At 42.5% G+C, this 12,718-nt stretch overlaps 1 protein-coding gene across 4 annotated transcripts in view; it reads right to left on the minus strand.

Moving 5' to 3' along the window:
• Positions 1-11,102, minus strand: part of LOC149232958 (2-alkenal reductase (NADP(+)-dependent)-like) — a 38,007-nt gene extending 26,905 nt beyond the window's left edge. For 2 of the 4 annotated variants that reach the window (XM_089376616.1, XM_089376612.1), the window contains exon 1: positions 10,880-11,102. The gene's annotated coding sequence lies outside the window, so the exon portion shown is untranslated. Of the gene's footprint in view, positions 1-10,171; positions 10,438-10,879 lie in introns of those variants that run through there. The other 2 variants (XM_089376614.1, XM_089376613.1) reach the window with 2 other exon arrangements.
• Between the last annotated feature and the right edge of the window lie 1,616 nt (positions 11,103-12,718).

A 12,718-nucleotide genomic window follows, 5' to 3' on the forward strand; every position in this document is an offset into this window, starting at 1 on the left:
CAATTTGGAGAATTGTGGAAGGAAAGGTTGTGTAGTATATGTAGGAACAATGAAGTTGAAACAAAGCAACACTTCCTTCTTCGCTGCACCACATAGTTGCACATCAGATAAGGGGCCAAAAGCCATGCCAAGCACCGCGAAGCAACATTCCAAAACGATCAAGTAAATGGCCACTGCAAGGCTGATTGGAATTTGGGATATATATGTGGGCAAGAAAAGGGTTGTTAAAGAAGATTCTAATAGAGCAATCAAAACCTACACTGTATCCATAATTTTCTCATAGTTTTGCATTGTAATTATGCACTGCCCATCACGGTTTCCTTCTTGTTTTCTTTGCTGCTTTCTGTCAATTAAGGTAACCGTTGGTGGGTACATACATGCTTTCTTTTCTTCATTTGTTGTTTTCTAGTGCTTAATTTACAAGTCACACAAGCTGTAACCATATTTTTTCTGTCCCATGGGTACATACATGTTTTCTTTTCTTCATTTGTTGTTTTCTAGTGCTTAATTTACAAGTCACACAAGCTGTAATCATATTTTTTCTGTCTCATGTGACCTATGGTCTTGTGGACAGTTTAACAAAATTTGTCTATCAATCTTCACAAAAGTTCTTCTTATAATGGGGTTCCACCTAGCAAGGAGGGTTTGAAAGATATGATATCAAGAATGTGACAAAACTTACATTTGCTAAGTCATCAATACTTAGCATGATAACCAAGCACTTCATGGCTTCGGGAATGTGGTTATTGTTAGCTTTTGGGGTTACTCTGAAGGTGTTTATAGTTATACCATGTTTGTGGGTGCTTCATGAGATTTGGGGTGCATGGTATATGGATTTATAAATTGGAGACGGCTTACTCGGTGACCTCAATTGGATGCTTGCATAACATTAAGACTTAGTCTAACATTCGAGATCTTCAAACAGCATTGTTACATTTTATATGTTGGCAACATTGATGAGATTCCTTGTTTAGATAACACCCTGCATTGAAGGAGGAGCATTTCGTATTCTGGAGAAGAGCGTTAAGCCCTAGACAACATGGGGTAGCTTGGATGCTCACATGGAATCATGGACTTGACTTGGGGACACTTGGGTTGTGACAGTGTTCACACAAGGGGACTAGATCCAGTGGAGCACATAGCTTAAGAAGAACATTGGAGTACTTAGAGGCTTAGAGGACGAGCATTGGACACATCTCATGGAGTTACCCTTGCATTGAAGCCTTGTCTGTTAGAGAAAACTATAATCTGAGCATGTTTTTGGAATATCATTCATCTTGGACTGTAATAGAAAGCTTTATATCAGCTTGTTGTCAAGTTGCTTGGGATCAAATATCCCGATCCTGATTTTGATCTAAAATCCAGCAGAATTGAACTTATTGTGAACAGAAATGCAACTTTTCTGGGGAATTTTCAGAGCTTCACGAAACTACAGTTGTTGTAGGTATAAGCACACATCAGGACAACACATGAATAAATAGCACGTATCACAGTTCTTGTCTACCATTTTCAAATATTAAGCAAATGCAAAGCATGCAGGACATACCTTCAACACACAGAGACAGACAGAAAGCAAGAACAATACACAGCAAGATGACACTCTGCACTTGAAAGTGAAGCTTCACTGCATAACTCACACAACATTTTCTCAAACACTCCCTGTGTCAACTGAACATATGCACAATGTAATAAAAATAAAAGGATAAAGTACTATATTAACATCCCCTTGATTTCGATATAGGTATTAACATAGTTTTTTCACGACCTGGAGCGATGGTGCAGCCCATGAAGACCTAGTCTTCTGCCTGCGCTTCGGCGCCTCTTCTGCACCCTAGGTCCTCCTGCCCTGCGGCCCCGCGGCCCTGGGCCCTCTGCCTTGCTGCGACTATCCCTGAGGTTGAGAGCTTGCCTGTTAGGCTCGTTTGCTGCTGAGAGGGGCTTGTAAGCTAGGGTTCGCCCCCATGGAGGCCCCGGGCTCACCCCAGGCAGGCCACCTCCCCCCCTCACCGCCTCCATCTGCCGAAGCCTTCTCTCGGCTCTTGGTCGGTTTGCCACCGAAGAAAAAGAATGAAGCAGCCAAGTTTGTCAAGAGGCTCGAGGATATTCCTGAAATTTCCCTGCCGCCAGAAACCCCGATCCAAGTCGCCCTGTCCTTGGCTGAGCGAGCCCTCGTTGGCCAGTTCACCGGTCTATGGCCTTCTCCTAAGTCCACTGAGATCTGGGTCAATAAGAACTGGGCACCTTTGATCAAGAATAGCGTCACTTCTTATTTCTTAGGACGAGGGTTTTTCCTCTTCGAATTCACCTCTAAGGACAACAAGGATCTGATCTTCCAGAATGGCCCCTATTTCATGGGCCCCCAGGGTCTCTATCTCAACAAATGGACATCGGATTTCGACCCTGCAGTCGACGTTCCCACGACTGTCCCGGTGTGGGTCAGGCTTCCAAACCTTCCAGTGCATTGCTGGAACTGGGACTTGCTGAAACACATCGGCAACGCCCTCGGGAAATTCATAGATAGGGCAAATAACAAAGATCAATATGACTGTGCCCAAATCTACGTAGAAGTAGATCTAGAGGTGGGACTTCCGGAAGCCATCAAAATCAAAGTAGGAAGCTGGACCCACTTGCAGAAGCTAGATTATGAGCAGTTGCCCTTCAAATGCCGAAAATGCCATGTCTATGGACACTTCGCCAAAGGATGCCCATCCAATGCTGAATCAGATAAGGGTAAAGAAGAAGGTTGGAACCAGGTCAAGCGAGCCAAGAAAACCCAAAAGAATGTTGGTCCAAACGAAAGAGGCCCCCAGCAGGCCCCTCCTCAGCAACCCCCTTCCAGAATGGAGCAAGAAAATAAATTCGCCCCTCTAAGCTTGCAAATAGAGGAAACACAGGAAGCAGATACCCAAAAATCATCCCCCCTCGCAAAAGGTACCCCCTCTTCTCCCAAGGGGGCAAGCCTTGCTGAGAGCTCCAAAGGAAACACTGTAGAAGTCGAGGAAGCTGAGCAAGAATCTGAAGGCTCGGAGGAAGAAGGCGAAATAGGAGAATCCCAAGCTTCGGTAAGGAGATCCACAAGAGGCTGCAAAACAGATTGGGAAAAAAGAGAGCAGGAAACTTTCAAAGATAAGCTCCAAGGCAACCAGCCAACTCTCGAAAAGCTATTAGCGTCAAAACCAAAGATGGTGAGAAACCAGCCCCAAGGCTCCAAGGGAGCCAACCAGAAATACAAATGATGAAGATTGTCTCCTGGAACTGTAGAGGTATGGGGAGCAGAATCAAAGAAGTCATCAGAAGTTTAATAAGGACAGGAGCTCCTAACATACTCCTCATCCAGGAGACCAAACTGGAGGACTCTGTCTTCCTTCAGGTAAGTAAGAAACTCTGGAATAAATGTGAGGTGAAAGCAATCTCAGCCTGAGGGGCTTCCGGTGGGTTGGGCACCCTCTGGAACGCAAGTAAATTCTCAGTCATTTCTAAGACCCTCAATACTCACTGGTTGTTCTTAAAATTGCAGCACTTAGACTCAAAAGAGATTTTTAGTCTCTTCAATGTGTATGTCCCTAACGCTGGGGAAAAAAAGGCCTGCTGGGAATCCATAAGAAACCAAGAAGACCTCGTTAATCTTGAGAACACCATCATTGCCGGAGATCTTAATCTCACTCTCCTGTCAGCTGACAAGAGAGGAGGCAGCATTGTTCGCGACCTGGCAAGGGAATGGGTAGAGGACCTTATGCAGGACTGGGATCTGCTGGACATTAAGCCAATTTCTGGCAAGTACACTTGGACTAATAAAAGAATTGGACCCGGTCACATCGCTGCCAGGTTGGACAGATTCTTTCTTCAAAGCTCTTTTCTTCTGCTTGGATTAGAGGCTAGAGTCCACATTCTCCCATGCAGCACTTCTGATCATAAACCCATCAAGCTGGAACTCGTGTCTCAGCTTGATCTCGGTCCTATTCCCTTCAAATTTAGCCCGCTCTGGGCTAAGGAATCTGGCTTCATGCAATTAGTTAAGGACATTTGGTTGCAACAGGTCAAAGGCTCCCCCTTTTTCGTCTGGGAGGAGAAGCTTAGAAGAGTGAAAAGGGCTTTGAAAAGTTGGGCCAAATCTCTGCCCAATCCAGCCAACGAAAGAAAAAAAATTCAACGCACACTGGAAATTCACCATCTCTAGGCTGAAAAAGCTGATATAACAAAAGAGATTCTAGATAAAGAAGCCCAGCTCCAGCAAAACTATCACAAGGCTTGTCTAGCTGAGGAAGAATACTGGAGGCTTAAGTCACGTAGCCTCTGGCTTAAAGCAGGGGACAGGAACTCTTCCTTCTTTCACAAACAAGCTCAGGCAAGGAAATGTACCAACTCCATCTCCGAAATCAAAGATGGCACTACCATCCACAAGGATAATACAAACATCAAAAAAGCAGCCTCCTTTCATTTTAAAAGTCTGTATAGTGAAGATATAAATCTGGACCAAAACTCTGATATGATGGATGTGGTCCCCTCCTTGATTACTGTTGAAATGAACCATCTCCTCGAAGCTAAAGTCACCAAGAATGAAGTCAAGGATGCCCTCTTTGCCATGGACCCAGACAAAGCCCCTGGGCCGGATGGATTCTCAGCCAGATTCCTCCAAATTTGCTGGTCGATTGTGGAAAAATATCTTTACAAAATGGTTCTAAAGTCCCAAGTTTGCCAGAAAATCGGAGGCAGCATGAACTCCGCTTTTCTTGCTCTCATCCCCAAAGAGAAAGGAGCCAACTCCTTCAGCAGGTTTCGCCCAATCTCGCTTTGTAATATTGGTTATAAATTGATTACCAAAGTTATCGCTAATAGATTGAAGCTCATCCTCCCCAAAATCATTCCGGAAAGCCAAGGAGGCTTCATTCAAGGTAGACAGATTGTGGACAATTTCATTCTAGTCCAAGAGGCAATCCACTCAAGTCTGAGCCGCAATGAAAAAGGTATGGTTGTCAAACTTGATTTAGCAAATGCATTTGATCGAGTTAGGCATAGTTTTCTACTGAAAGTCTTACATAAGCTTGGATTTGGTGAGAAATTTATAAACTGGATTTGGGCTTGCATTTCGGAGCCTTGGATTGCCCTGTTAGTAAATGGCAGAGCTGCTGATTTTTTCAAAGCCACAAGAGGGCTCAGGCAGGGGTGCCCTCTCTCACCACTTCTATTTGTTCTTCAAGCCTCAGTCCTCAGTTTTTATTTAGACAAAAAAATGATGGATCAGGAAATCGCTGGGCTCTACATAGCAAGAGGCGTTAAAAACATAAATCATGCCCTCTTTGCAGATGACACCTTGTTATTGGGAGCTGCTTCTGTGCTCATGGCCTCCAAATTTAAAGGAGTTCTGGATGAGTTTTGTATGGTCTCGGGAAGCAGTCTAAACTATGGAAAATGTCATATCTATTGTTGGAACACCACTCCCAGCTTGCTCAACTCCATTTCCAGAACCTTTGGCTTCGCAGCTTCCTCAAATTGGACTTCCTTCAAGTACTTGGGCCTCCCTGTTTTTCTCAAAAGAGCCTACAGCAGAGATTGGCTCCCCCAATTGGAGAAATTCAAGATCAAATTGCTTGCCTGGGGCTTTTCCTGGCTTAACATTGCTGGTAAGTCTGTTCTCATAAAATATGTTCTTAACAACCTTCCCTTATTTCAGTTTTCTGTCCTTCTTGCTCCCACTAGCATTCTCGGAAAAATGGAGGAGATCATTCGAAAAAAAATTTGGAAGGGGGGTAAGCAGAATGAGAAAAAGATTCCGCTAGTCAACTGGGAATCCATCTCCAAACCTCTATTGGAAGGAGGCTTGAATTTCAAAAATCTTGGCATCCATAATATTGCAATGGGAGCTAAATTAATCTGGAGAATTATTGCTCCTAACCCTGGCTGGGCGCAATTAGCTCTTTGGAAAAAATATTTCAAAGGCCAGCACTCCTACTGCCTAGACCACCCTCAGACGCATCCAAATACGCCCTTTCTGAAGCTCTGTTTCAAAACCTGCCCTCTCATCAATGCTCATGCCTACTGGATTCCCGGTAATGGAAAAAGGATCAACCTCTGGACAGACAGGATAATGAACAATGAGCCGCTGGGAGACTGTAGCTCACTCCAAGCGCTGCGCAGATGGATGAACGAGACAGGAATGCGTTCCCTGTGGGACATTTCCGTCTGGCAAGATTCACGCTGGGCTGGCTGGAATCTTCAAACGCCCCCAGAATTGTTTATGGAGCGCGAGATCCTGTTATCCAAGCTCCACGGATTGGCTCCAACGCTGGCACGAAATCGTGACTCAAGAGGATGGGGTGCGCAGGCTGGTGGATACACAGTATCTCATGGTTACGCCAAGCTGTGTGAGCACCCTCATGTGGCCACGAACCCAGAACCGTGGAAAGGGATATGGCATAATCCCTCCTTGCCAAAAATCGACTTCTTCAACTGGCTGCTATGCCACTCCAAAATTTTGACTGATGATAATCTTCAGAAGCGAGGATTCCATGGCCCTTCAAGGTGTTGCCTTTGCAAGGAAAACCAGGAAAGCGTAACTCACCTGATGCTTGAATGCACTTTCACAATGCATATTTGGACCGAGCTGCTGGGATCTTTGAGTTCCAACTTCGCTTTGCCTTCCTCCATTCCTGATCTTTTTGCTAAATGGCTGCAAAGGTATCCCGGTCCCCCTCCAAAAAATAAAACTATCAGAGCTGCTTGGTCTATTCTCCCTAAAATTATCTGTTGGCAGGTTTGGCTTGAGCAAAATAAAAGGATCTTCAGAAACCACGAACAGGATGCCAAGCTCGTGGTAGTTAAGATTAAATGCCAGTTAAAAGAGTGCCTGAGAGAGTATAAAGACGATTTAAGCCTAAGCCAACAAGATATAAATTGGGGCTCTTCTCTTGATCTTCAGTTCCAAAAAATTGCAAATAGTATCTCCCTCCCCAAAGATTGGCAAATAAGAGTTACAGCAAAAGAGTTTCAGCGATGGATTACAAATCACACTCTCTATTTTTTGATGGGGCTGCAAAGGGCAATCCTAGAAGAGCTGGCGCTGGAGGTGTAATATTGAATCCAGATGGCATAAGGATCCACAGTTTCGCCTGGGGTCTGGGCATCGCTTCTAGCATTCAAGCTGAGGCTTTGGCTCTTTTCCAAGGGCTCAAGCTTTTGAAAGTGCTGAACATCAGGGAGGCTAATGTAATTGGGGATTCTCAGGTTATCATTAACACTATGGTGACACATGCTAAGCCAACGGACCTAAGGCTTGCAAGGCTGATTTTCAGAATAACAGATCTCGGAGACTCATTTCAGAAATTGAATTTCTACCACGTGTTGAGAGCTAATAACAAGGAGGCAGACATTGAAGCCAACAAAGCAGCCCTTCTTACGGCTGGAGCTTTGCTCAGAGGCGGACAGGAAACATGGGAACCAATTCCTTAATTTAGAGAGCTGTTATGTTTTACTGCCTATTGTTAAATCAGTATGTATGTATCCACAAACTTGGGAAAATCTCTGAAATTGACCACATAGTAGCAACTAAAAAGAGATATGAGCTAAGCATAAATAACACGGCCTTGCAAGGTTGTGCGGTACTCGTGGCATTAGGCTCTCCTTTTGTAATCCGCTTTTTGGCATTAAGGCCAAGTATCTAATATATCCACTACCCGTTTCTGTAAAAAAAAAACATCCCCTTGATTTGGCCCGTCACACATGTGTTAAGGCCCTTTGATGACAATGAGAAAAGTTAAAACCAACTCTGGGAGGTCAAACACCATCCTCCTCACACACACACGGAATCTACACTCACCGCTGACCGAGGTTTGAACCTGGGCTATTTGCATGGCAGCACCTCATCCTAATCAATAAACCACAGCCAAACAGCAAAGGGTATCAATCTCTCTGCATAGAGGCTATGCTCTTCTGATATGACAATTTTCCTCGTAAATTATTTTCCACTTGTGGGTGAATAATTGTTGATCACTTGGGATTGGGAGGGGCAGCTGCAGATAAGCGAAGTCTTTGCAGGGTTCAGCTTATCAGAGAATCTAGGGTTAAAGTTTGAAAGAGACACATTGGTAAGGGCAGAAAACAGGAATCTACACAGTGAAGAGCCTCTATAGTTAAGGGACGGAAGGGATACATCGGTATGCACAGCAAACAAGAGTGTATACAGTGAAGAAGGGTTATGTTGTCACTTTTCTGCAAGCACAGAAAAATGACCGTAGGTGGTGGTTCAAGATACTGTGGAAATTGAAAGGCCCTCATAAAGCCGGAATCTTATTGTGGCTTATCTTGACAAACAAGGTCATACTTTGGATCTTAAGAAGTGCGGGTGACAAGGGTCAGGTCTATGCTACCTATATAAGGAAAGCAGTGAATTAGAAAATCACTTGTTCTTCAAGTGGCATATCACTAAGGAAGTCTGGGCAGCTACAAAAAGATTCAAGGAAAGGAGAGGCGGTTGGAAGGGGATTTTATTGATGAAGCCCTGCAAATTTGGTTGCAGAATAATGAAATAAGAAATATACAGTGCACACAATTCCTTTCCAATCTTTGTCTTATGGGTTAGCTAGACTAGTAGAAAAAAGGACATCTTTAATGATAAACTGTGCACACCATTAGACATGCCGTTCAGGGTTCAAAATGCTCATCCCGTCTTAAAGAAAAATTCCAAGGAGAAGTCAAGAAGGGCTCTGTCCACTCTGGATCTTGATTGATCTGTTCTTTTTGGAATTTTTTGACAGTGCTTCAAGGGACAATCTAGGGACCAGAGAAGAAGGTAGCACCATCGTTATTGTGGAAAGTCATAGGTTGATTTTTGGATGTGGAACGGATAGGATTTAACTACTTAGCAGAATCCAGAGAAGTTTACCTTCTGATGGCACTTGCTTTAGAATTTGGGGGCTCAACGTTCACACTTGTTCGGGACTCTCAGTCGGTCATTTCGTGGATGAAAGGGTCAGCAGAAGTTAGGAATCTGGGGCTGACAGAGGTTATAAGGAGAGAAAAGGACCGCGCGCTCTCCTTCAAGTTTATCAATTTTATTCATATCATGCGAAAGAATTAACGGGATGCTGGCAAAGTGATGCAGGAGCATCTTCTATTTTGTATTTAATTTAGAGAATTTTAGAAAATTTTAAATTTGGTGGAGACTTCTAGAAATTGCTAGAGATTAAGTAGTTAGGATAGATTCCTAAAATTGAGAGGATTTTTCTCAATTTCCTAGGAAGGAGTTATCTCTTTGAGAAATTCTAGAGTTTTCCTCCTTCAGAATAAATAGCCATGTAATTGCTCCTTCAGAATAAATAGCCATGTAATTGCAAACTCAAGTTTTTGGAGAGAATTTAATTAATGAATTGTTTGTTTATTAAATTTTTCCTCTCCAAACAGAATGTAGTTGGAAGCTCAGGCTATTTTGGCTTCAATGCCCGGGGTAATCGGGACTGCGCTTCCTCTACTTTTTCCAATAGTGAGACAATCTCCAATATTCTATATGTAATGGGAGCTTGCTCCAATTTTCTTTTGGAATAGAAAACACAATAGCCGATCTTGTTAAAAAAACATTGTTCCTCTCGGCTCTGCGTCACAAAGAGTCCAAAACCAGGCATTGGGGGTGAAAAAACTAAGAGATGGGGTGACTATAAAGCAACCCGTGCAGCTATCATTCCAGTTAATCCAGTAACTGTAGTACATTGATGATTCCTGGGCAATTCAGGACTTTCGATGGCTTTCTTTGGCATAAACTCTTGCCATGCATCGAAGTATACCAATATAGATGCAGGCCTCAGCAATGCTTCTGAAGGCCGTCATTGTTTTGTTTTTGTAAGTGGATCATCTCACATAATCAAAAAATCTTGAATTTCTGGCGGGAATGGTTCCATCAAGTATGGAAAGCCTGACATTACAACAGTTACTTCTTTCCCAAACAAAAAGGTATGATACAATACAGTTACGATTCTCCCAACTTGATACGATAATAGTTGCGATTTTCCCAACTTAAAAGAATCGGGTACCCCTCATTTTGAAAAGAATTAAGTTTCAGGTCTATCTTTTTCATTTTTGGGTGTAGACTGGACTGTTTCCCTTTTATAATTTCTTATTGTGCCAACAAAAGTTTGTTCTCTAAAAACGGTTCCAAGAAAATACATCTTAAACATTAAGTTACCTCCAGGTATCTCTGTTCATTTTCCTACCGTTTATGTTACTGAAAAAATAATCTTCAGGCAAAAAAAGATTCTTCCTTTCTCCTTTGCAACAGCTGGTGAACTCTCAGATGTTCGTTCCCGCGGATCCATTCTAGTGATATTTTTGGTACTCTAATCGGCGTAATTGTTTCTGAGAGGAATACTGTAGCGTCTGCAACTTTGCATCGTCTGCGTCCTGAGCGTTGCAGATGTGGGGATCTGCTTGTTATGTCTTAGGAATGAAATACGCGAAGCGTGAAGGGTAACTCAGTGGAGTTTAAACCTCAGGGCAGTTAATGGCAGTTAAGAGTGGGGTGGATAGTTGTCTTCTTTTCCAATATTATTACAATAAACCATATAAAAACAATATTATTACAATAAACCATATAAAAACAAGCTAATGACAGAACTTCCACTAAACTAAAATCATATTCTCTAATTACTATATTGACTATAAGCAAAGAGGAAAAAGTACTGCCTAAATGCTAATATCAACTCAATATCAGGGAAGAAGTTGCAATGATCTGGGTACTAAATTTGCATTTAAATCAACGCTGCGTCGTTATTTTCAGTATAAATATTCATATAGTTATGCAAATTGCTGCAATTCTTGCCACTACCCCCAAAAAAAATTAACTCCCGTCTACCATTTTTCAAATATTAAGCAAATGTGAAACAGCAGGACATACTATAACACAGAGACAGAGGAGAAGCCTGGTCTGCAATGAAATTGAAGCTTCCCACCGCAATATTCACGCGAAATTGTTTGAACAACAGAGTGTATGTTTCTCTGTTTGTAGGCTGTGCTCTTCTTCTGCCACAAAAATCCTTACATGGTTGTCAGTGAGCCGTCGGTTGCGCAATTATTTTCGTTTTATAATATTCAGTTTTCGATATTCTTGGCCAATTGTCCACAATTCGTGTTTCTTGACCTGAGAGAACGGGTCCAGAGAGCGTGTTATGGACTTTTCGTTATAAATTGTACACACATTGTCAGGTCAGTTAAAATTTCGAAAAATAGAGACCAGTTGGATTTGATCATTTAATTTTAAAAAATATTTGATATAATCAAATTAGATTGATTCATGTAAACATTTGATTACAAATAAATTTAAGATTAAAAGTGCAGTTTCTTATGATATCTTGTTAAGTGAAAGAGGGACTGTTTTTATTGAATCAATTGCTAAGTGAAACAGGGACTGCTCGTATTGAAGCAATTGCTATGGTGCGAGTCATAAGGTATTTAAAAAAAATTGAGCAAATGGAAGAAGGTAGATGACATAAGGTTGTCTTCAATGATAGATTGTGCAAGAGCAAAAAAACTTGGATGCAGCGAAATAACAAATGGTTTAGTAAATGGGGTATTTGCTTGAACATGTGTCCCATAAACAACAAAGAGATAAAAACTTTTGTTATGGAAAAGTTCCACAAGTGTACTTGGGATAAGGAGCTAGGAAGAAAGAAAAATTACTATATTGAAGTGTTTAATCTCACTCATAGTCATCAACCAAAAGCATACATAGAGGCCAATATCTCTTAGAGAGCCAAAATTCGTATTGCTCAATTAATGATTAATTCTCATCAACTGTGTTGTGAAACAGGGCGCTGGAAAAGGCCAAAGGAAGTGTGGGAGGAAAGAACATGTATTTTTTGTTCTTCCAGAAAAGTGGAAATAGAAAAACATTTCATTTTAGAATGCGAGGCTTTCAAAGACAATAGGGAAAGTTATGTAGATACGCTAGGGAAAGTTATGTAGATACGCTAGCAGCGAGCTCTTGGGATAATCTATTTAGTGAGGGGTTTGTCGAGAAGCTGGGAGCATTTATTTTGAAGCTTCACAGAAAAATGGCTGAATACATCAAGCAGATGAAGATGCAATCTGTCCCATAAGCTAGCATTAGCCTCGTGGACGTTAAAATAATTTATTCTTCTTCTTCTACCATTTTTGTAAATTGATGAAAATTTAAATAAATATATTATATAATATACTTTAATTGGGTTTAAGTTCCCCGGATGTGGGTGATAGTTAGGATGGGACGGGAGTATGCCGCTGCCCACATGCCGGCCATGTGCCATCACGTGGCAAACGTTGGGGCTCAAGCTTGTACATGCATAAGGGGAAGCTGGTATAAGGTCATTCAGCAGAGCAGAGTTAATGCCCTGCACGGCTATTCGGCTCGCTTGGAGGTTGCAATTATGGCGGGCGCATTCCAAGGTGAGGTCGCTGAGGTTATAAACCATGTCACTGTGTCGGGTCAGGGAATGTTTCTGGTTTTTCCTTCAAGCAGCTCTCTGTAACCTCAGATGCCCTGCCTCTCCGTCTCCGTCGGGGTCCTCACGCTGTCTGTCTGGGTTATTCCGCAGTCTGTTCACTCTCCTCATAGAAAGGAGTTGTATCACGCTCGGGAGCTGGGTCTCATCCCTTCGGTCCCTGCGAGAATGGTCAGGCCTCGACAGTGCATGTTTAGTCGTCGAGGCACCTCCAGGGGAGGAACTTCACGCACTCCCGTTGCTGATACTTCCGCCCA

Source organism: Pinus tabuliformis, chromosome J (genome assembly GCF_031772625.1).
Source record: "Pinus tabuliformis cultivar Carrire ecotype Pingquan chromosome J, CPIR1, whole genome shotgun sequence".
NCBI classification, from domain to species: Eukaryota; Viridiplantae; Streptophyta; class Pinopsida; order Pinales; family Pinaceae; genus Pinus; species Pinus tabuliformis.